The sequence below is a fragment of the Gopherus flavomarginatus genome, chromosome 2 (genome assembly GCF_025201925.1).
Source record: "Gopherus flavomarginatus isolate rGopFla2 chromosome 2, rGopFla2.mat.asm, whole genome shotgun sequence".
Classification (NCBI taxonomy): Eukaryota; Metazoa; Chordata; order Testudines; family Testudinidae; genus Gopherus; species Gopherus flavomarginatus.
In genome coordinates this window covers 244685144-244710221 of record NC_066618.1, presented here as the reverse complement: position 1 = coordinate 244710221, position 25078 = coordinate 244685144, and the positions used below count along the sequence as shown (strand labels likewise).

General features: G+C 40.7%; 1 protein-coding gene and 1 long non-coding RNA gene across 2 annotated transcripts in view; one reads left to right on the top strand and one right to left on the bottom strand.

Annotated features, from left to right (window-relative positions):
- LOC127045461 (uncharacterized) overlaps positions 1-13725 on the bottom strand; it is a 159248-nt gene extending 145523 nt beyond the window's left edge. The window contains exon 1 of the long non-coding RNA XR_007772735.1: positions 13640-13725. This is a non-coding gene — a long non-coding RNA (uncharacterized LOC127045461). The remainder of the gene's footprint in view (positions 1-13639) is intronic.
- The window catches only part of LOC127045199 (uncharacterized), a 226611-nt gene that overhangs the window by 61419 nt on the left and 140114 nt on the right, over positions 1-25078 (top strand). The gene's annotated exons all lie outside the window — the stretch shown is intronic.

The window sequence follows — 25078 nt, the reverse complement described above, 5'->3', positions numbered from 1 at the left end:
AATATCAATTGTGTTAAGCATCTGGTCACAACTGTTTTAGTGAAGACTGAGGCAAAATGGGCATTCATCACCTCAGTCCTCTTGATGTCATCCATTAGCAGCTCTCCTTCCCTGCTAAATAGTGGGGCTCCACTTTCCTTCATCTTTTTCTTGCTCCTAATGTATTTATTGCCTCTTCTTATTTCTTTTCATTTTACTTGCTTGGAATAATTCATTTTGTGCTATAGTCCTTCTGATTTTGTCCTTGTATACTTGTGCTATACTTTTGTACTCATTCTTAAAAATGTGTACGTTTCCACTTTTTGTAGGATTCTTTTTAATTTTGTGGTCATTAGGGATGCCACAGAGTTATAAACATTATTCCTGTTCCAATCGCAGGGGGAAATTGTAGCACCTCACTGTGATAACCTTTGACAAATACTGACTTTCAGCAGTGACCACTTCAAGCTATGTTAGTGATTGGGCTGAAGAACTACTATTTAGGGGACTTCTGGTGGAAGGGATGTGTCATACTAGCATGTAGAGGTTAGAATGGGAATGGTTTTGGAGCAAGTCATTGGCTTTTCTAAATATAGTGTATATATTTCCAACTGAAGATCATTCATATCCCTGTTAGCAGTCAAAAACACATTAGCAGGTTACAATACATTCTATCATTAACAATTATACCTTAGGAATCATAGCAGCAATTGATTTAAGGAGAGCAAGGAAATACATTATTTGAGCCTGATGAATGATGATAGCCCTATGCTCACAGGGGAAGTGGAACCAGAAAGAAAACAAACTGCTGCTATACATTAAACTGAGTAATATATTTATGTACAGACTTCTAATAAAGCGCTTTCATGTAAATTTAAAAATCATTAAAATAAAAAAGAATGCCTCCTAAAATTTTAAACTAAAACCACAGGCAAGGTGGGTGAGGTAATATATTTTACTGGACTGACTTCTGCTGGGGAGAGAAAGAAACTTTCGAACCACATACAGCTCTTCTTCAAGTCTGGAAAAGGTACTTGTCTCGCTGACCAACAGAAGTTGGGCCAGTAAAAGATATTCCTCCCCCACCTTCTCTCTCTACTAAAAGCAGTCAATGAAAGATTTAAAAAGGGGTAAAAGTGGTGTAGGAAGAAAAATAAAATAAAATACGACAGCTTCAGAATAAAAAAAACTGCAGATTTTTTTTAAAGTAAGAAAGATTAAATGAAACAGATTTCAGAAGAGACTGAGCTCTAGGGCCTTGGTCCCACCACAGCAAAGGCCCAAATGACTACCAGCTAAAGACTTGATTTCAGGATCATTAAACAGTGGGTAGTGTTTGAACACAGATACCCATCAGGCAGAGGCCCAAGGAATAGGTCTCAAATCCAGACAGAGCCTGCACTGCTAAGTGCTTTAAAAATCAACAGTGACTTCTTAAAATGAATCCACCACTTTATAGTCAGCCAATATAAAGAATGCAGGGCAGCTGTAATATGATCACAGCAGAGCCAGCTAGTGAGCAAACGTGCTGCTGCATTCAGAACAAGCTGCAAGCAGCAGAGAAGACAAAGATGAATTTGATTTGAAACCAAATTTCAGCTTTAAGATTTTAAGCTGTTACTGTAACAAAGTTAGTTAAGGAATTTAGATCACATGACACAGAATTGAACAGTATCCCTTTCAGACTGATTACAAATTAACAGCATGATGCATTTTGATTTTCTTCCTAAAGTCTGTCAGGGGTTAATGTATATAATTACATTGTGTAATGTCCTGGGTATAATATTTGTTTATAATAGTCTCCATATTACAAGCTCAATCCTATCTTTTTGTGTTGGTAAGAGAAAAGATAATATGGTGCCCCTTCCCTGTGAGCACTAGGAAATAGAGCTGGCTGACGTACCGACTGGAATTGCCACAACCCAAAAGGAGAATGAACTTCCAGACAGAGGTATGACCAATCTCTTCGTTTGTATGATCTAGCTGGCAGCCAGCCAAGCCACGGTCTCACACTGCTCCTTTTGAAACATACAGTTAAGTGTGAAAAGCAACATATCTCCTGGGCATGCCTCATGGAATCCTAACCTACATGATTCCCAGAGCAAAGGCTGTATCTGCTAGCAAACCTGGACCTGTGATTTAAATCCTTTACAGTGATGATCAGGAATGTCAGAATTTGCTAGGAGTTGGTACTACTTTTTAACTGAATATAATCTCTCAAATTAACACCTGTGAAAAATTCACAAGATGTTGGCATTGTATTGTCAGAGGTAGCTCTTACTTCTCCTTTTCACCTCACTACAGTGCTGTTACTCTACGAACAACTAATTGTGGAGGGATATGATTGAAATATCACGGGGGGTCGGAGTGGTCAGGCAAACTAGACTATCACACAGAAAAGAAGAGAGGCAGGCTGAGGGAGATTCTATAGGAAGTGCTATATCGTTTGACTCTGAGATATAATAATATTATACACTCTGGCTGAGAGGGCAATTGTTAATCTGTGTTTTGTGCTTTTTAATTAATTTTACTTTTATTGCCAGAAGAAAAGGATAGCCGTTTTAAAAATGATTTATATTAATTCTGTATGTTACAGAGGTTTCTCATGCAGAAAAGATTTCACTCCTATGAATTATTGTTCTGCCCATTCCTCTCAAAAGATTCAGGATAAAAGTGGTAAATTAATAATATCCCACCTTCACTCATCATATAGGTATGTCCCACACATGTAGGTGTGTGCATATTTCCAATCTTTGGCAATTATTTACCTAAACAAATGTTGTTTAATAGCATATTATAAATGTTTATATTGCTGGTTCTATAACGTGCTCCACACCTTGAAATCACTTGAAAAATGAAGTTAGTGTAGAAGAATGTAGTGGGGCCCCTACATATTAAGAAGAGATTCATGTTAGCAGCACATTACACCAGTGCTCTGTGATGTTCACTGGCTGCCATTACACTTTCCAACTGGAATTCGAGGTACTGGTATTAACCTCCTACAGAACCCTAAAGTGTTACCTAAGCAGCTGTTTCCTCTGCTGTGTGGTTTTGCAGCAACTGTGGTGATGTACAGGCTAGAGCTCTCTCACTTTAAAGAGATACTCCGGTGATGAACGTGGTATCAACCTATCTAAAATAGCACAGAAAAATGGCTTTTATAAAAGAAAAGTAAATAAATGAGTGCTCCCAGAAGTAATTTATACACCACTCCCCTAAATAAAATTGACAAGTTGTAACACAAAGATAAGGGACAGAGTGCTTTTGCTGGATCTTATGTGACATATTAGGTTGGGGAAAGAGATTCAGAATAAACTAATATAAGGTAAAAAGCAACAAAGAGTCCTGTGGCACCTTATAGACTAACAGACGTATTGGAGCATAAGCTTTTGTGTTAGTCTATAAGGTGCCACAGGACTCTTTGCTGATTTTTACAGATCCAGACTAACACAGCTACCCCTCTGATACTTAATATAAGGTAAATCCTTCCTAACTTTATTTAACTTTTACCAATAGTCTTCAGTTTAGACAACCAAACCAGGCAAAAGTATACTCACACAAAAGTATTGTCATCAATAACAATAATAGCAACAATATTATCTTCAGACCTAAAAACTGTTGAAGGCAAAATAGCTCAAATGATTCTTAAAGCCTTTCAGGCACATCTGAATCAAATAAGGTAATTATTCTTTAAAATGCTTACACAAAGTCTGATTTGCATGCTAGTAATTGCTATGCCTTGTGGCATCTAGCAATTGACACAGCAATGATTTTAATTATTGTAATTTCATCAGTATAAATACTTCAAAGTTATGCAAATAATACCTCATAATCCACATAGACAGTTCGGAGTATTTGATTTACTAGTCTTGTAAGTCTCTTTGTCTATGCAGTTTACTCTCAGATGTGACTATGCATTGCAATTGAAGCCTTTCACTCACATCAAAGCTCTAAATCATAACAAGATGAGCTAATTTTACAAAGACTGACACTTCAAACATTAACTTGCAAATACAATTATAAGATGAAATACAAAAAGGACTTTACTTGGATATCATCTGGCATGAATACCTGCAGCTAATCATGTCTAATGTTTTCTATGACACTGGTAAGCAATGATACCACATAGCCAAATGTCTCAGAGTGAACAAGTGCAAAAGGCCACTCTTGCTTCTGAAATAAATGTGTACAAATAGGGTAACATATTTGTGTTTTCTACTGTTCAAATTTTGCTATATTTTCAATGTTAAAAAGAGTGGTAAGCTTTTTTTGTTTGTTTGTTTGTTTTTAAAAAACAACACAGGAAAAATGTTCTAAAGAATAAACAGTTTCCTTCACTACCATAATATGATTTGGAAAAAATGCAGTATAGATGACCCTATTTCTCAGTGGCAATGCAAGTGTTCTATACTGTAAATCTGTAATTTGTCAAAATTTTATGCTATCTCTGGGAGGAAAAAAGCAGTATTATTATTTAATAGCTATTAGTTGTGTTAGCTAAATTTTCATTTTTCAGGGACAAAAAACATACAGAGCAATTATCAGAGGGGTAGCCATGTTAGTCTGGATCTGTAAAAGCAGCAAAGGGTCCTGTGGCACCTTACAGACTAACAGACGTTTTGGAGCATGAGCTTTCATGGGTGAATACCCACTTTGTCAGATGCATGTAGTGGAAATTTCCAGCGGCAGGTATATATATGCAGGCAAGCTAGAGATAATGAGGTAGTTCAATCAGGGAGGATGAGGCCCTGTTCTAGCAGTTGAGGTGTGAAAACCAAGGGAGGAGAAACTGGTTCTGTAATTGGCAAGCCATTCACAGTCTTTGTTTAATCCTGAGCTGATGGTGCCAAATTTGCAGATGAACTGAAGCTCAGCTGTTTCTCTTTGAAGTCTGGTCCTGAAGTTTTTTTGCTGCAGGATGGCCACCTTAAGGTCTGCTATAGTGTGGCCAGGGAGGTTGAAGTGTTCTCCTACAGGTTTTTGTATATTGCCATTCCTAATATCTGATTTGTGTCCGTTTATCCTTTTCCGTAGCGACTGTCCAGTTTGGCCGATGTACATAGTAGAGGGGCATTGCTGGCATATGATGGCATATATTACATTGGTGGACATGCAGGTGAATGAACTCGTGATGGTGTGGCTGATCTGGTTAGGTCCTGTGATGGTGTAGCTGGTGTAGATATGTGGGCAGAGTTGGAATCGAGGTTTGTTGCATGGATTGGTTCCTGAGCTAGAGTTACTATGGAGCGGTGTGCAGATACTGGTGAGAATATGTTTCAGGTTGGCAGGTTGCCTGTGGGCGAGGACTGGCCTGCCACCCAAGGCCTGTGAAAGTGTGGGATCATTGTCCAGGATGGGTTGTAGGTCCCTGATGATGCGTTGGAGAGGTTTTAGCTGGGGACTGTATGTGACGGCCGGTAGAGTCTTGTTGGTTTCTTTCTTGGGTTTGTCTTGCAGTAGGAGGCTTCTGGGTACACGTCTGGCTCTGTTGATCTGTTTCCTTATTTCCGCATGTGGTATTGTAGTTTTGAGAATGCTTGGTGGAGATTTTGTAGGTGTTGGTCTCCGTCTGAGGGGTTAGAGCAGATGCGGTTGTACCTCAGTGCTTGGCTGTAGACAATGGATCATGTGATGTGCCCGGGATGGAAGCTGGAGGCATGAAGGTAGGCATAGCAGTCGGTAGGTTTTCGGTATAGGGTGGTGGTAATGTGACCATCACTTATTTGCACCGTGGTGTCTAGGAAGTGGACCTCCCATGTAGATTGGTCCAGGCTGAGGTTGATGGTGGGGTGGAACCTGTTCAAATCGTGGTGGAATTTTTCCGGAGACTCCTTCCCATGGGTCCAGATGATGAAGATGTCATCAATGTGGCGTAGGTAGAGAAGGAGTATGAGTGGACGAGAGCTGAGGAAGCGTTGTTCCAGGTCAGCCATAAAAATATTGGCATATTGTGGGGCCATGCGGGTGCCCATAGTGGTGCCACTGATCTGGAGATATATATTGTCATCAAATTTGAAATAGTTGTGTGTGAGGATAAAGGCACAGAGCTCAGCAGCCAGTTGTGATGTAGCATCATCAGGGATAGTGTTCATGACAGCTTGTATTCCATCTGTGTGTGGGATGTTCGTGTAGAGAGCCTCTACATCCATGGTAGCTAGGATGGTGTTTTCTGGAAGGTCACCTGTCATGGTACAATTCCCCACTCTGAACCTTAGCGTCCAAAAGATGGGGTACCAGCATGAATTGCTCTAAGTTCAATTACCAGCTTAGAACTTGTAGCGCTGCCACCAACCAGGAATTCCAGTGCCTGGTACACTCTGGTCCCCACAAAACCTTGCCTGGGGACCCCCAAGACCTAGACCCTCTGGATCTTAACACAAGGAAAGTAAACCCTTTCCCTCACCGTTGCCTCTCCCAAGCTTCCCCTCCCTGGGTTACCCTGGAAGATCACTGTGTGATTCAGACTCCTTGAATCACAAAACAGAGAGGACAATTCACCTTCCTCCCTCCTTCTCTTTCCCCCTCCCAGACTCTTCCTGAGAGAAAGTAATCCTGGCACAGAGAGAAATCAGCCTCTCTCTTCCTCTTCCCTCCTTTCTCCCCACCAATTTCCTGGTGAATCCAGACCCAGTCCCCTGGGGTTTCACCAGAATAAAAAAACAATTAGGTTCTTAAACAAGAAAAGCTTTTAATTAAAGAAAGAAAAAACAGTAAAAATTATCTTTGTAAATTTAAAACAATGGAATAGGTACAGGGTCTTTCAGCTATAGACACTGGGAAAACCCTCCCAGCCTAAGTATACAAGTACAAATTAAAATCTTTTCAGCAAAATACCAATTTGAACTCCTCCCAGCCAAATACACATTTGAACTCCTTTCAGCCAAGTACACAATTGCAAATAAAGAAAACAAACATAAGCCTAACTCGCTTTAGCTATCTAGTACTCACTATTCTGAACTTATAAGAGCCTGTATCGGAGAGATTGGAGAGAAACCTGGTTACACGTCTGAATCCTTCAGCCCCCAGAGTGAACAACAACCAAAACTAACAGCACAGCACAAAAACTTCCCTCCCTCAAGATTTGAAAGTATCCTGTCCTCTGATTGGTCCTCTGGTCAGGTGACAGCCAGGCTCACTGTTCTTGTTAACCCTTTTCAGGCAAAGAGATATGAAGCACTTCTGTTCTATTAACTCTTACTTATCTGTTTATGACATCACCAATGCATTGTAGTTTCCTCAGGAAATCAGTGGTGTCACGGTGATAGCTGGGAGTGCTGGTGGCATAGGGTCTGAGTAGAGAGTCCACATATCCAGACAGTCCTTCAGTGAGAGTGCCAATGCCCGAGATGATGGGGCGTCCAGGATTTCTGGGTTTGTGGATCTTGGGTAGTAGATAGAATAACCCTGGTTGGGGCTCTAACGGTATGTTGATTTGTTCCGGTGTTAGTGTACGGAGTGTCCTGAGTAGATGTTGCAGTTTCTTAGTGTATTCCTCAGTGGGATCTGAGGGAAGTGACCTGTAGAATTTGGTGTTGGAGAGTTATCTGGCAGCCTTCTTTTGGTAGTCTGACCTGTTCATGATGACAACAGCACCTCTTTTATCAGCCTCTTTGATGATACTGTCTGGGTGGTTTCTGAGGTTGTGGATGGCATTGCGTTCTGCACGACTTAGGTTATGAGGCAAGCGATGTTGTTTTTCCACAATTTCTGCCTGTGCACGTCGGCGGAAGCATTCAATGTAGAGGTCCAGACTGTCATTTCGGCCCTCAGGAGGAGTCCATGTGGAGTTTTTCTTCTTGTGCTGTTGGTGGGAGGGTACCTGTGTATCAGTGCGCTGTTCAGTGCTGTCCTGAAAGTATTCTTTGAGTCGGAGATGGCGGAAGTAGGCTTCCGGATCGCCGCAGAACTGTATCATGTTGGTGGGGGTGACAGGGCAGACAGAGAGTCCCTGAGATAGGACAGACTTTTCTTCTGGGCTGAGTCTGTAGTTGGATAGATTGACGATATTGCTGGGTTGGGGGTACCACGGTTGTGGCCCCATGAGGCAGGTAGGAGTTTAGACAGCTTACAGCAAAAAAAACTTCAGGACCAAGCTTCAAAGAGAAACTGCTGAGCTTCAGTTCATCTGCAAATTTGACACCGTCAGCTCAGGATTAAACAAAGACTGTGAATGGCTTGCCAATTACAGAACCAGTTTCTCCTCCCTTGGTTTTCACACCTCAACTGCTAGAACAGGGCCTCATCCTCCCTGAGTGAACTACCTCATTATCTCTAGCTTGCCTGCATATATATACCTGCCGCTGGAAATTTCCACTACATGCATCTGACAAAGTGGGTATTAACCCACGAAAGCTCATGCTCCAAAACGTCTGTTAGTCTATAAGGTGCCACAGGACTCTTTGCTGCTTATACAGAGCAATGTAGCTGGTGTTTTGTGCTAGATAGATGCTGTAAATTGGTATAATGTCATTGACCTCTATGAAACTCTCACTGTTACCACCAGCTGAGACTCTGGCCCTTAAATATCAAGCCCTCATTGTGCAGGCAAATTAAAACACAACAGGTAATTGTAGCATAAAACTAAAATGCATAGTAAAATATCATTGATTAACAAATTTAAACTTTTTAGAATAGTGTTGCCACTTCTGACCCAAGTGTCTAGCCAAAAATGCAGGGTCTTTGTAGGTTGCTGCAGTTAGGAGGAGAAAATAGTGATAGTTTGTTATTTTGCTGATGCAGTTTTGTTTATTTACAAAGGACGTACAAAGACCCATGCCTCTGAAGGCAGAAATAATTGAACAGCAGGAAACACCTTCTTTTGCACACAGCACAAGCAGCATTCTTTTCAGCTTGAACCCCTGGGTCAAAAACCTCTCCCCAGACTTCTCCCAACATTAGCCACCAGGCATTTAGTGTTTCCTTGAGGCTTTCTCTCTCTCCTTCTGTCTCTCCTAGACTTTTGTCTGTTATGCCTTCTCACACACATACACACACACACCCCTTCCCAAAACAATATTCAATGATTAACATACATCTTGTGTCTCCACTGGGAGATTATTCTTACAGTTATGTTATGAGGCAAATTCATACCTATCAACCTTAGTGAGATTTTAACTCAATCAAGGTTTCTCTTCTCACTTACATGAATTTTACTAAAGCAGCTCCTTTGTGTTCAGCTGTTTCTGATTTATCCCACTGTTCCGTGAGAGGAGAGACAGGTCCATTGTATTTATTTGGTTTACTTTACAACCTTTTCTGAAGAGCGAAAATAGTGACTATCTGGATGAGACTGCTGACAAATATAATACTACAGAGGTGCCCAATATTCAGAGACACCGTGGAGTGGCCTGATGTCATTCTCTGTCTGCTGCTTTGGCAAACAGTCTAGGAAAAGGAACTCTGTACTAATGGCAGCAGATATGTTAACAAGGAAGGTTTAATGTAGCCTTTATAAACTAGGACTTTAGCTGTGGATCCAGAAGCATGCAGGCGGGTTCACCATATTAAAAATCCAAAGAGGCCATTTGAGCATCTGTGGGCTGCCTACCAGGTTGCTTCCCCCCCTCCCCCTCCTTTGGTTAGGTCCCATAAACGTTAGACAGCCATTCAATGGTTGCACATGTCACAAAAGTCCTAATGTGTGCTATTAGAGAATATAAAATAAATCTTATGGAAAAACTACTGCACAGTTTGCATATTTCCTAAGAATTTAGAAAGCAGTCTGTTTCTGGAATGCATTAATTTACACATTCAAATATAAATTGTGCTCTCCCATATTTCTCAGGCAGAGTGAAGAGAAAGTTGACAGAGGAAAAAACGATGTCAATATGAAGCCAACGTGTAGCCTACATAGCTTAAAGCAGGAAGACTTGTAAATCCATATAATACAAGGAAAGGAATCACTTGAAAGAAAACATACACTGCTAGAAAAGAAGACAGAAGCATGAACAGTGAAATAAATTCCATACAACAAACAATGAAATACAGAGAGAGAGCATCAGTGAACCACATTGCACAGGAGCACAGTGACAGAAGTGACATAACAATGGAATCACATGCAGGAAACTGAAAACATTACAAAAAAAAGCAGAACTAGTTTTACATGTTCCACTAGCAAGGTTGTATTTTTTTTTCCAAAATAATTTCCTCTAAAGAAATGCTTTCATTTACTAGTAGCACATTTCTATCACTTTTGTGTTCCTCAAGTTGATGGGTGAATAAAAATGATTTAATACACACAGACTGATTTTAGTGACAAAAATAAATCCCCATGTTCCTTCTTGGCTGTTTGTCACATGCCATAAAATACTTACAAATGGCACAGATAGTTGATTGTCCAATTTTGTCCTATAAATGAGATATCTATTTAGATCCAAATTTCAAGGAGGCCTCCAATGTAAGAGAGAGCACCATATTTTGCACTTTCGCATGTGTAAATCCCCTTTTGTATGTAATGTGAATTTTGCACATAAATAAATCAGAGTACTGTTGAAAATTTGGTCTTTTAATCAGAACTTTAGAGGCATTTAGTATGTACAACTGCCACTAACTTTAGCTAGAACTTTGTGTCCCCAAAACTTCTGAATCCCAGATCATTTATTTGGAAGCCAAAATAAGGTTTGGACCATAGCTTTCAACACACAAGGTTTAAAAAATTTGGTTCAAAAGTTGACATAGCAGAAACCACCACAATAATGTCAAAAATTGTAGAGGTGTAAAGATTGAACTATTTTTTTCATCTGTAGAGTGGACCAATCAAATTCTAATTTAATACACAATATGGGAATCTTGTACTATCACTGTCTTTGCAGTACTTCATATTTCTAGGGCTGCCATACTGGCACCTTTCCAAGATCTGGTTCAGTTAATATTTGTGAACTATTTTCAGCAAATCTGGTTGTTTTGAGAAATTCATATGTAGAATATAATGAGTAATTTAAGAATCTTAATTTAAGTCTACAAGATGCATATATATAACTTAAGATCATAGATACATAGGGCTGGAAGGGTCCTTTAGAAGTCATCAAGTCCAGCCCCTTGTGCTGTAGGACCAAGTTAACTTAGACTATCCCTGACAGGTGTTTGTCCAACTTTAACACTGACAGACCCTGGTTGATGGTGAGCAGGATCGAACCTGGGGCCTTGGTGCATGAGCCTCTACTGCTTGAGCTAAAAGCCATATGCATGTTAGCTAAGGCTATAGAGCAGACTCATTAATTATCTCCTCCTCCTCCTCCACCATCATTCCCCACAGGTGTGTGAGTTACACAACATGTTTTTAAAAACCTCCAATGACGAGGATTCCAAATCTTCTTGTAAGCCTATCCCAGAGCTTAAAGACTCTTACAGTTAGAAAGTGTTTCCTAATACCTAACTTAAATCTCCCTTGCTGCAGATTAAACCCGTTACTCCTTGTCCTGCCCTCAGTGGACATGGAGAACAATTGATCACAGTCCTATTTATAACAGGTCTTAACATATTTGAAGACTGTTATCAGGTCCCTCCAATTTCTTCACGTCTTTCCTAAAGTCTGGTGTCCAGAACCGGACAGAGTATTCCAGTGCTGAGCAGAGAGGGGCAATTACTCTCATGTCTGCTAATATGCCCTAGAATTATATTATCCTTTTTCGCAGCTGCACCACCTTGATGACACATATCCAATTTGTGATTTCACTATAGCCCCCAGGTCCTTTTCAGCAGTACTACTACTGAGCCAGTTATTCCCCATTTTGTAGCTGTGCATTTGATTTTTCCTTCCTAAGTGTAGTACTTTTCACTTGAATTTGTTGAATTTCATCTTGTTAAATTCAGATCAATTCTCCAACTTGTCAAGGTTGTTTTTAATTCTAATCCTATCCTCCAAAGTGCCTGCGCCCCTCCCATCTTGGTATCATCAGCAAATTGTATAAGCACACTCTCCCCTTCATTATCCAAGTTATTAATGAAAATACTGAATAGTATTGGACACAAGACTGATCTCTGAAGGTCCCCACTAGATACACTCTCCCAGTTTCATATAAAACAATTGATAACCACTCTGAATATTGTCTTTAAACCAGTGTTGCACCTATCTTATAGTAATTTAAACTAGACCCCATTTCCCTACTCTGCTTATGAGAATGACATGTGGGACTGTGTCAAAAGCATTATTAAAATCAAGAAATATATGTACTGCTCTATTCCCCATCCATTAGGCCAGTAACCCTCTCAAAGAAGGAAATAAGGCTGGTTTAGCATGATTTGTTCTTACAAATCCATGCTGGCTCCCTCTTATCCTCCAGGTGCTTACAAGCTGATTGTTTAATAATTTGTTCCAGTATCTTTCCAGATATCAAAGTTAGACTGACTGGTCTATAATTCCCTAGGTTCTCTTTGTTCCCCTTTTTTAAAGATAGGTATTCTGTTTGACCTTCTCCAGTCTTCTGGGACCTCACCCAATGTATGACTTGACAAGAGAGATAAAAATCCCAATAAAATTCATGTTTCATTTTTAACCTCCTGACTTTTCTTTCTGTTAATTAATGCTGGGACCCATTCCAAAACCATTTAGACAACTTTAATTTGGTAATAAATTAAATCATCTCTACTATTGCTGGGGACACAATATGTCTTTGTAGTCTGAGTACTTTATGTCTCAGAAATATAGTTAATTTTTCTCCTAACCATTAAAGGCAACTTGGAGCGTGATTAAAATAACATGTAACATTAAATTTGAATTAAACACAGGGGTAATTATATGGGCATGTGTTTGGTGCAACAAAATTAACTAGAGAGTGCACAAAAATGTTTATATTATAAAACTAGAGTAAACATGAAAATAAAACGAAGTGTGGAAAACAGGATGCACCTCAAATCAGCATCTTTCTCATGTTATACCATACAGTGCCTTGAAACTTGGGAGGGCAGTTAGTGTTATTTGGGCTGCATGTGCATAACAATGCTTTACAGATACTTAAAAGACACTATCCTGCAGCAAGGTGAGGACCTTGAATTCAAAGTGTAAATAATGACAGAGCTAAACATTGCAGCAGCATCTTATGAACAGGAACAGACAAAGAGTTTCAGACTAACTAAGGATCAGTGTAAACCAATTCATTTTAAAAATCAAAGAAATCTATTTGCCCCATTTTCTATTCCTTGACTCCCAACAAAACTTATGCCTTCACTGAAATCCACTCCAGTGTACAAAAAGATCAAGCAGTTTCTGCATGCCCAAATGCGGTCATGAAATCTTGTGATATTCTGGGTTTGACTTGGATCAGAACTGGGCAATGCATTCTGGGGCATCTCTGACACTTACCAACCTATATATGTGAAGTGGATGATCACTATGTTAATATTAGAATATCAAAAGTTATGGCAAGGTTAAAAAAAGAAAAGTGAGGAAAGGCAATTTTGTGTCACCTGAAAACCCAAACCAAAAAAGCAACAATACTCATGAGAAAAGCAAGTTGCAGTTCCACATGTGAATATTTTATAAAAGACACACTAACATGATTTACATTTTTCAATTTTATATCTCTGAAATAAAAATATATATCCGCTGAAGAATTCTCTCCCCACTCTATCACCTGGAACAGACAAGTATAAAAGCAACATTGCTTTGTTATCATGCATATAACAGTAAACCATGAAATGAACAAAGGTATTACCATATTACCTTTAGGAGCTGAATCCCAGATTGAGTCTGTGACCATGGGATTATGAAAAGCTTGGGTGCCTGGAATTTTTCAGTCAGTAGTAGATTCTGTGGATAAAGGACAGGAGGCAATGACACCATATTACTTCTGCAGAATTTACTCAGATTGGCCATAGAATTATCTTACTCTTGCCACAGAAATTGTTCAGTAATTCTGCACCCAAGTCAGTCAGTCAAGTATTCCAAATGTTCATATTAGAAGATCTATTTCTCAGGATGTGTATGTGGCACATGACACAATATATTGACAATTGATTGTAATTAAAGTATGTATGACTGAGCTTGATATTGACAGCTAGCTATCTTTGCTGAAAATTAAGGCAATCCATGGTATTAGGCTAAAAAAGCCCATCATCATAGATCCCCATGAAAAGACCAGATGGTGTCAGTCCAGTTCCTAGCAAACTGGTATCACACTATTGCTACTTTTGTCAGTCTTAGAAAAGGCAAGAAATCCTTAGCACCCATGATTTATTATTCACCCCAGCAGTGGCCTCTTTATTAAGGGTCAATATGGGGAAAGTGGCATTTCTCCTGCTGTACCTAGCTCCATTTCAAAGTTAAAAAAAATGCAAATTCAAACTGAAAAGTTTAGTTTCAAATGTATTTTCTTCAATGTATACAGCACACGGGCGGAAGTTTTTCTCACCATGCAAACTTTCAGATTGCTGTGTGGAGCTAAATGGGCGCAGCTTCCTCTTGAGTGCAGCAGAATTCAAAGGGCCTTGACTATATTGTACATGTATTTCATGTCATAAACATATGAAACATTTAAAGTCTAGTATTAAATATGAAACAACATTTCCTGGCACAGAAGGAACAAAGGTGCAGGTGAGCAGTTCCAAAAAAAGCTTTTAAATAATGCTGTTAAGAAACGCCCCAACATTATTAAAAATCCTATCTTAAAGTAGTTCCTCCCCTGAAATTCTCTTTGTTGTAGATATGCGTTTATGGCTGAATCAGGGATTGTTGGCTGATTCAAAAAAAAAAAGTTGTAACTATTTAAGCTGCCACATTATTCCTTTAAAATATTCATGTGGATGGAAGAAATGGGGACAGTTTAAGGGTCAAACAGTTGCTAATGGATTTTAACTTATTTTAAAATAACATAGTATTGTATACCGAAGTCGTATTAAGCTAGTTTAGATTTTCAAAGAGTTGAAAATATCATTCCTGTAAGAATTACCTCCCCATTGTTTTAATTATATAGATTCAGAGGGAGGGGAGGAAAAGAAACACTCTCTCTCTAGCCCAGCAGGAAGAGCACTCCCCTGGCAAGTGGAAGACTTGGGTCATGTCCCTGCCCTGGGTTACTGGCAATTCTGGGTGTCTCTCTCAAAATTCCATCCTTGAGGTGAGAGATCTTCCCCAAAGTTTTCATGAAAACTATTTGTTTCCACAAACACGTTGTTTTTTTTAATGAAAAAACATTTCCCTGAAAATTTCCTAACATCCACCTCGCAAACATTCAGTACAATACCAACAGGCAGCCCATCTCTCCCAAACCAACCATTTCCCCACACAGCCTATAGCTCTGGATTGTAATGAGGAGAGAAAGAGATTCCTGACAGGGTCAACAATCTCTCAGGGACAAAGTGGATAATGTGCCCACTGAACATGCTGCAAAGCATGGGAGGGAAAGGAATGGGCCTGCTGTCTTTATCCTTAACAATCTGAGAGGTTCAAATTACATTTAAGTAGCAAATACATGACATACACTCAAATACAGCTGTAAAAAACTGTTAATGAAAGTGAGGAAGAAACAGGAATTCATGGTTTCCTTTTGAATTTCAGGCAGCAAAAGTAGTTTTTCCACCTCTAGTTTAAAAATAACATTCATTCAGACTCCAGTGACTCCTGGGAGTTGTAGTACAACTTCATTCCAGGCAAACCACTATCTCAAACCCCATCAGGGATTGTGGAGACTCCAGATGAACAAGGTAGGGCATAAGGTTCAGTGGAAGCATGTCCCCAGTGGAGTATTAAGTCCCATAGGAAGTGGTTTTCTTTTGTTTTTGTTTTTGTTTTTTCTTAGCAACAGCCTGTGAGATCAACAAAGCCTCCCTAGCCTGGTTGCATGCAATATTTCTCAGCCTAGCAGAAATGGACTCTCAGATAAACATTCACCATGTCAGAATTGCCCTGGGACAAATTCATAAGTTTCATTAAATTTTGCACATTCTCTTATCGTATACTTCCCTTTCTTTCTTTTTTTCCCCCCTCCAAAAGCCGTATTTGAAGGTGGGAGTGACACAAGTAAGTCTTCCTGTAAATTTATGAATATACCTGAAAACTCAAAACAATATTATTGTTTTGTATCCTTTATTGGAGTATTAGCTCCTCTTCTGGATGTGTGTTGAATACCCATTACCATTAAAAAGTTACACATGCTTAGTGAGAGGAGAACTGATCCTAATAAAGCTGTGCACTTATAAGGACATGACAAATATCAGAAAGGAAAAAAAAAACGAATGATGTAATCATCAATAAAATCTATTCCTGCCATGGTGACAAATATAAAACCACTGAAAAGTATTCTTTGTAGTCATATTTTCAGTCAACAGCAACAGAAGCAATCCTCTGAAGTTTAAGGAAAAAGTAATACCTTTTAAAACTTTCCAAAAACTTTCCACACAACGTAGACTGGGGAAACTGAATGATGTCAGCTTGCCCTTCTCAAACAGCTCCTACACAAGCCCAGACACACAGGGTTCAGGAGCAGTACTCCTTCACTTGATAAATAGGACTACCTAGAGATGGCAGCATGCAGCATTTTTCTACCAAATGCATCAGAGCATGAGGAACATCCCATCTCTAACATTGAGTAAATGTGCTCAGAAAGGACCACGTGGCCCCCTTACAGAATTCTAAACAACAGACGTCTGCCCTCTCTGCTTACAATATTGAGATTGCTCTGATGGACTGTGCCTTCATTCCCATTGGTAGCTCTTTATCCTTCACTAAACATGCTTGCTTAATGAACTCTTTCAGTCAGTGGGAAATAGTTCCCTTGAAGGCTGTCATTCCCTTTTGGTAACCCCCTCAAACAAAACAAAGAAATGATCTGACTTTGTGCTATCCAGAAATCACTTGGGATCCATTCTAACAACTCTGACAATGTCCATATTAGGCAGCTTTTTCTCTTTCCTGTTAACAGGGTTACAACAAAAAATGAGCAAAGTTGATTCTTGATTCAAATAAAAATGAGAAGTCACTCTCTGGTAATTAGTAAGTTAATAAAATAACCACTGTATTCTTATGGAAAAAGAAAGTCCTCCAACCCTTCTTAGTGTGAAAACTGGTTTTAAGGAAAGATGCAGCTCAGAACTGCAATGCTAGAATGGAGTTTCCAAAACACTATTGTAAAATATTCAGCTCTCAAGGGACCCAGGAGAGTGCACCTTGAGGTTAATCTTGACAACTGCCCAGAGGAAACAGGCAATTGCCTGCCTGACCACTGACCTAGACTCTACTTCACACTGATCTGAACAGAAGCCTGAAGCATCAGGAATCTGACAACTATAGCCTTTGTCTAACCCAATCCAGCACCAAGAGACAAGATCTGACACCTATGGCTCCAAGGTTTTGAAGTATCCTCTGAGGTAAGTGAAATGGAATAAATGCAAACACTAGAGTCTCTTCAATCAATCTGGAACTAACTACATCATGATTACCTGTTCTAGAGTTAACTTATTTAGAATGTCATTGATAAGAGAAAGGCATTCAGCCCAGAAGTTTAGGACCCTCTCAGTAGCAATGGATCTCAGTTTTACAGGACTCCAAGCAAATTAGCCCATACAGATGACAACATGTTTTGCCATCTATGTCTGGCCCTCGACACTCTCATCTGTGTGTTCTATACTCCTTAGCAACTTTATGATGTGAAGAATATCTTTTCCTCTGTCTCACAGCTATGCCTATTTATGAGACTCTGCAGACATTTATGACCCACTTATATTCACTGGGAAGCTATTAGGTGGATTTGAAATGCAACTTTCTGAATTAGGGAGGGCTGTTAGTGATTTCAACAATTTGAACATGAAAGTCCTACCACTTTATTGTGGTGGGTATCCAGACTGTCCCTAGAGCATCTGGACTGGACTTCCCTTGTCCATAACACCTCTGCCATTTTAGGTTAAAAAAATAAATCAAACAGTTCTTAATGGACACTTCCTATAATAAATATCTTGCAGCTGTTTCATACTTACTTGATAAAACTCTGATATACTCAGCTGATAAACAAAGTACTTGTCCTACTTAAAATCATTTCAGTTTCAAAGCACTAAAAACCCCCACATCAATTAGCTAATCACCATATCCCTTCATAAGGGACAGAGACTCCAAAGATTCCATGGAGCATAAGGCTATGGGTTTTTCAAAAAGGATATTTGAGAGTGCAGGCCTTTACATGCTGATTATGTTATCGAAGATCACTTGACTACTGAGTTCTCATAATCACTCGTCTGAGGAGCAGGATCCACCTGCTAGATGAATGGGACACCTGAGAGTGAGACTAGCAAATGCATGGTGCAAGGGGAAAATTTGTAACGGATCCAATCTCATGATGAGCTAGGTTGCCAACCCTCCTGGTTTCACTGTGAGTCTTCGGGAAATGGACTTGATCTCCCTGAAGCCAAACCGCGAGATTTTAGGTGCTAAATGTCCGGTGGTGCAGTGGTTTGAGGCAGGCTCCCTGCCTACCCTGGCTCCGCACCATTCCCGGAAGTGGCTGGCATGTCTCCATGGGCCCTGGCAGTGGCCAGGGAGCTCTGCACTATGCCACCGCCCCAAGCGCCAATTCTGCAGCTCACATCAGCCAGGACCTGCAGCCAATGGGAGCTGTGGGGGTGGCACTCGGGGTGGGGGCAGCACATGGAGCTCCCTGCTCCTCCTCCCCAGGGCTGCAGGGACAGCCAGCCACTTCTGGGAGCAGCGCTGGGACAGGCCACGCAGGGAGCCTACTTTAGTTCTGCTGCACTACCAACTGGGAGCTACCTGAGGTAAGCACCCGGCCAAAGCCTGCACCTGCACCCCCTCCTGCATCCCAACTCCCTACCCCAGCTTGAAGCCTCCTCCTGCACCCTAACCCCCTCCCAGAGCCCACATCCCAAACCCTCTCCTGCACCCCAACCCTCTGCCCCAGCCCTAAGCACCCTGCCCCAGCCTTGAGCCCCCTCCCGCACTCAAACCCCCTGCAGAGCCTGAACCCCATGCCCCCTCCTGCACCCAATCTCCTACCACAGCGCAGAGTCCCCACCCATACCTAGACTCCCTCCCAGAGTTTGCACCTATCGCCCCTCCTGCACCCCAACCCTCTGCCTGAGGGTCAGCCTGGAGCCCCCTCCCACACATCGAATCCCTCAGCCTCAGCCCAGAGCCTGCACCCCCACTCCCTGGGACAGCCTGGTGAAAGTGAGTGTGGGGGAGAGCGAGCGATGGAGGGTGAGGGGATGGAGTGAGCAGTGTGGGGCCTTGGAGAAGGGGTGGGGTGGGGGAAGGGCAGGGGGTTGTGCAAGGGTGTTTGGATTTGTGTGATTAGACAGTTGGTAACCCTATGGTGGGCCACCCCGAGGAAGAACCAGCAGGAACTGATGTCCAGCGAAAAGACTTCAGAGTATTTCAAATAAAGGAAAGAAACAAGAATTGCTATCTAGGAAACATGCTAGCTAGATCTACCTCTCCTCAAAATTCTTGTTAAGTGGAAGTCAGAGGCCTGTTCCTCACCTTGCAGGATACAAGTAACTTCTCTTGACCATGACTCATACCATGCAAAGAAGAAAAAAGACAGCAGAAAGAGAATTGGGCCTCATTAATCAACAAATTGAAAGGAAAAAAGCTTTAAAAAGAAACAATTTAATTTATATTAAGACTAAAATTTAATAGCTGCCTAGAATCAGCACGTACTGGAGAAAGAAAATAATTTAATGATGTGAGCTAGCAAAACTCTTATGGGGGAAGTGACATCAGAAGTATGGCATTGTAGTATCTGTCCCTACCAGTACAAGATCCCACTAATGGGAGCTTGCATATGAGACAGAGCAACAGCAAGTTACCAGAATGAATGAAAGCCACTGAATGGAATACCAGGTGATTGAAAATTCCAATGTGAATAACCAACCTGTAGCCAGATGGTCTCCAGTCACTCAATCCAAAAGGCCAACTAGCACTTTGTCCACATACCTCCCCCTACACACACACCCTCCCAGGATTTACAGATTATGCCAGACAGCAATTAGCAGAAGTATTATCAGCAAGAAGCTTGTTTCCTATCTCAGTGTGAATAATCAAGAATGTGCCAGTTGGCTCTTAGTCATTCAGATCTGAAAGGCCAATTGGCAACTTTCTCTCCTCCTAGATTAATTCTTTCAAGCTGCTGCATAGTATAGGGATTGATTGGTTGATTTAAAGAGAGAGCAAGCACACACACAATGGAATAACTAGAAACCAATTTGGAAGACCATTAAAATCTAGTCTTCATAGGAATAACTTTTGACAACTGCTACAAAAAGTGGCCTCAGAATGTTTATGAAAGTGTTTATTTTAGACAGGTAAACCTGGCACAGCGAGATTCAAAAGAGCACAAAGAATGATTCAGTATATAAGATTAACCTAAAGTAATAGGAGAAAATATTTCTTCCATGTTAATCAGAGGTGATATACTCTTTTAGTTGGAATAGAGAAGTTTGGGAGTAGCTTATCAACTTACATTTTCTTCACAGTCAACAGTAATGAGAGTAATTCATTCTCTAGTGGCTATAAGAATAATACTTTGCACTTCCATAACACTTTTCAGTTGAGGTTCTCAAAATCAACAAGTATTATTTATTTTACAAACATTCAATAAGAAACTAATGGTCTATGTCTCAAGTAGCCTCACAGCAATCTTATGTACATAGTTATTGTTAATGTATTACATTATTAATTTTTTATTATTATAGCAACACCTACAGGCTCCAATCAAGATTGGGGCTGCACTGTACTAGGTGCTGTACTGAAGTGTAGTGAGAGACAGTTCCTGACGCACACAATTTTTAATCTCAGTAGACAAGACAGACAAAGGCTGAGATAAATGAGGTATTATCATCCTCATTTATAGATGAGGAACTGAGGTACTGAAACTTGTGGCAAACCAGGAATCAAATCCAGCTCTCCAAAGTCCCATTCCAGTGCCTCAACCACAAGACCAACCATCATCTTCTGAGAAGTACTTCAGAAAAATGTCTGAAGTAATTTAAAAAATAGAATTAAATGCTGTGGAGAACTTGAAAAAAATGTTTTTTTTTTCAAAAAATGTCTATAACTTCTCAATCATTTGACAAGTAAGCTCACTGTAGATGAAAAAAACAATAAAGTCTGAAGCACTGTTAAGCAGGCAGATCTCATACAGAAAAGATTTCCATGAGTAAAGTGTAATCTATTTATTATTCACCTGCCAAGAGGTATTAGTTATTTATAGATCTTTTACCTCAATTCCCTTTTTGGCAGGGGAAAACCTATTACATTTCTCAAATACCTGGCCATAATGCTTTTCAGATGTTTCAGACATGTTTTGCTGGATATCAGAATCGATGTCTCTCAAGCTATGGAACTTCACCTTGGTCCATATTTACCCTCAGAACCTTAGTAGAAGTCAGTATTTGCTTATTATACTCATTTTAAAGATGGATAAATTGAGGCCATAAAACAAGAAAAATAACTCAGGAGTCCTGACATCAACTAAGTCCTTTGTTTTAATGCAAAATTATGCTCCCTTTCCATAGCAGATATATTTGGTGAGATACAATCTCTCTCAAAATCTATAGTTTTGGACAAGACTGAGACACAATGTTATTGAAGTCATTTTTATAGGCCATTTACATATGTATTGCTTCCAAGATTCATAGACTCATAGAATAATAGAATATCAGGGTTGGAAGAGACCTCAGGTGGTCATCTAGTCCAACCCCCTGCTCAAAGCAGGACCAATCCCCAACTAAATCATCCCAGCAAAAGCTTTGTCAAGCCTGACCTTAAAAACCTCTAAGGAAAGAGATTCCACTACCTTCCTAGTGTTGCAAATTGCCAGCACTATACTGACGGGTCTCACGCTTTCTCTTCCTTCGGGGGGAGGGGTCAGGGCACCATTTCTTGCCCCTGCAGTGGAATGTTAACTGTCCCACTAGTGTCCTAGAGGAGGGGAGTAGAGAGGGAGGGACCTGTGCCCACCCTCTACTCTAGGTCCCAGCCCAGGGGCCCTGAGAATAGTGGTAAACCACTTGAACTGACAGGTCCTTCCCCTCAGCTACTTCCCTCTCTTACCCTTCAGCTTGTGGGGAGCTTCCTGCCCTCCCTCTGTACAAGCCAGGTGCCCCTTTACTAGGGTCTTGGACTTCTTAGCTCACCGCAGTACTTCTCCAAACTGTCCTCTGCTTTCCTTCAAACTGTTCTCTGCTCCAGCACCAATTCCTCTCTGCTCCAACTCCCACACTGTCTGATTGAAGCAGGGGGGTTTTATCATGTGACTGGCTTCAGGTGCTCTAATTAATCTATAACAAACTTTCTTCCCCTTACAGGGAATAAGGCTCCCTTGTAACCCTCTCCTGCTGCTGGCCATGCTGTATCACACTAGGTAACCCATTTCAATGCTTCACCACCTTCCTAGTGAAAAAGTTTTTCCTAATATCCAACCTAAACCTCCCCCACTGCAACTTGAGACCATTACTCCTTGTTCTGTCATCTGGTACCACCAAGAATAGTCTAGATCCATTCTCTTTGGAACCCCTTTTCAGATAGTTGAAAACAGCTATAAAATCCCCCCTTATTCTTCTCTTCTGCAGACTAAACAATCCCAGTTCCCTCAGCCTCTCCTCATAAGTCATGTGCTCCAGCCCCCTAATCATTTTTATTGCCTTCTGCTGGACTCTTTCCAATTTTTCCATATCCTTCTTGTAGTGTGGGGCCCAAAAACTGGACACAGTACTCCAGATGAGGCCTCACCAATGTCGAATAGAGGGGAATGATCACGTCCCTCCATCTGCTGGCAATGCCCCTACTTATACAGCCCAAAATACCATTAGCCTTCTTGGGAACAAGGGCACATTGTCAACTCATATCCAGCTTCTCATCCACTGTAACCCTTAGGTCCTTTTCTGCGAACTACTACCTAGCCATTTGGTCCCTAGTCTGTAGCAGTGCATGGGATTCATCCGTCTTAAATGCAGGACTCTGCACTTGTCTTTGTTGAACCTCATCAGATTTCTTTTGACTCAATCCTCTAATTTGTCTAGGTCTCTCTGTATGCTATCCCTACCCTCCAGAGTATCTAACACTCCTCTCAGTTTAGTGTCATCTGAAAACTTGCTCAGGGTGCAGTCCACGCCATTCTCCAGAACATTAATGAAGATACTGAACAAAACCAGCCCCAGGACCGACCTTTGGGGCACTCCGCTTGATACCAGCTGCCAACTAGACATGGAACCATTGATCACTACCCATTGAGCCCGATGATCTAGCCAGCTTTCTATCCACCTTATAGTCCATTCATCCAGCCCATACTTCTTTAACTTGCTGGCAAGAATACTGTGGGAGACTGTATCAAAAACTTTGCTAAAGTCAAGGAATAACACCTCCACTGCTTTCCCCTCATCCACAGAGCCAGTTATTTCATCAAAGAATGAAGTTAGGTTAGTCAAGCATGACTTTCCCTTGGTGAATCCATGCTGACTGTTCCTGATCACTTTCCTCTCCTCTAAGTGCTTCAGAATTGATTCCTTGAGGACCTGCTCTATGATTTTTCCAGGGACTGAGGTGAGGCTGACTGGCCTGTAGTTCCCCAGATCCTCTTCCTTCCCTTTTTTAAAGATGGGAACTACATTAGCCTTTTTCCAGTTATCTGGGACCCAGGCCCGTCCTTAGGATTTATGGGGCCCTATGCAGTATTATTAAACTGGTGCCCCTGTGCCGGATGGCAGCCCAAGCTCACAGCCTGGTGGGGGAGGGGGAGGAGGGACTTGACAGCAAAGGATAATGAGATGCCCGGCCTGCCTCATGGTGGCGGAGAGTCACAGTTCCCTGCAGAGACTTCCATGCCCTCTCCCTCATGCAGAATGGACATGAAGAAAGTACCTAATTAAAAGCACTAAAATTTGGGAATAAAAAATGTCAGTCACAGGTTTTTTGATATGCCCTGAAGTTTGTCAGAGATTTATTTGCAAAAGCTTCATAGTAAGGGTGAGTCAGCTGTCCTGCTGAATACAACATTACATGTAATGGAATACATGATGCAGCTCTTCTCTGTTTTACATTTTCTTATTCAGTATTTCTAAGTTGAATTTATATTTTAAATGTACTCAAATCTTAAGCCAGCATTCCAGATTATTACATATTTAACTCACTGAAACAAAGACATTCTTTTAAATTAATCAGAGAGGTTTAGTGTGTTCATAACAATGTTCATTGCTTTTAGAAAAAGGGAACAGTAATTTACTTTGTGTGATCTCCATAACAAGAGACATGGTTATGAAATTTCACCAACTTTAAAAAAATATGTTTCCAAAGATTTTAGGTATAACAAGGATTTTGTCTTACTAAGGTACTGATTTTGCTGGAGGGTTCTCTTAAAACTAGTTTGTCGGATAGTCAGAAGTAAAGAAAGGGAAACTCTTTGTCCAGCTATCTGGAAGGGAAGGACTGTTGTCCCTTTAAGGGCTCTCTTCAGTGGGGAGTTGGGGGAGAGGTGGTGAAGGGATGGACAGAAAGGACAGGAAGACTTGGAAGCACTTTTTTTTTTAACTATAGTAATTAAAATGTGTATTTTAGATAAGGGAGGTCTTTTGAAGGATTTATTTAAAAAACTGTATGTCTGAAGATCCACACATTTAAGGCTAAAGATGATTGTGCATCTAAAACTCTATGCAAGCATTTTTTAGAAATGTGATTTTATAATCTTCACCAGCTCACTAATGAAATATTTTTAAAGCAAATTTTAAACTAAGGTCCTGTAGACTGACATGTTCTGTGTAAATATTACATTAATGCACAACTGTTTTTGTCAGTAAAGTCAGAAACTGACAGTATAAAAATTTATTTGGGCATAAGCTTTCATGGACATCTGATGAAATGGGTTCTAGTCCACAAAAGCTTATGCCCAAATAATTTGTTAGTCTTTGAGGTGACACAAGGACTCGTCCTTGTTTTTGCTGATACAGATTAACAGGACTACCACTCTGAAACCTGTCAGTATATACCTTGGGGTTGGCAAATGCCTGCTAAATGGCTTTATTACCCCTTGAATGTCTCTTTAACAGTTTCAGTGTTGTGCTAATAGGTCTGGCAGGCTGGAGGTTTTTTCACTTTTAACTACTAGATTCCCCCCCAAGGAAGACTCACCAGGCTAGAGCAGCCATCTGTGGGAGCCTGCAG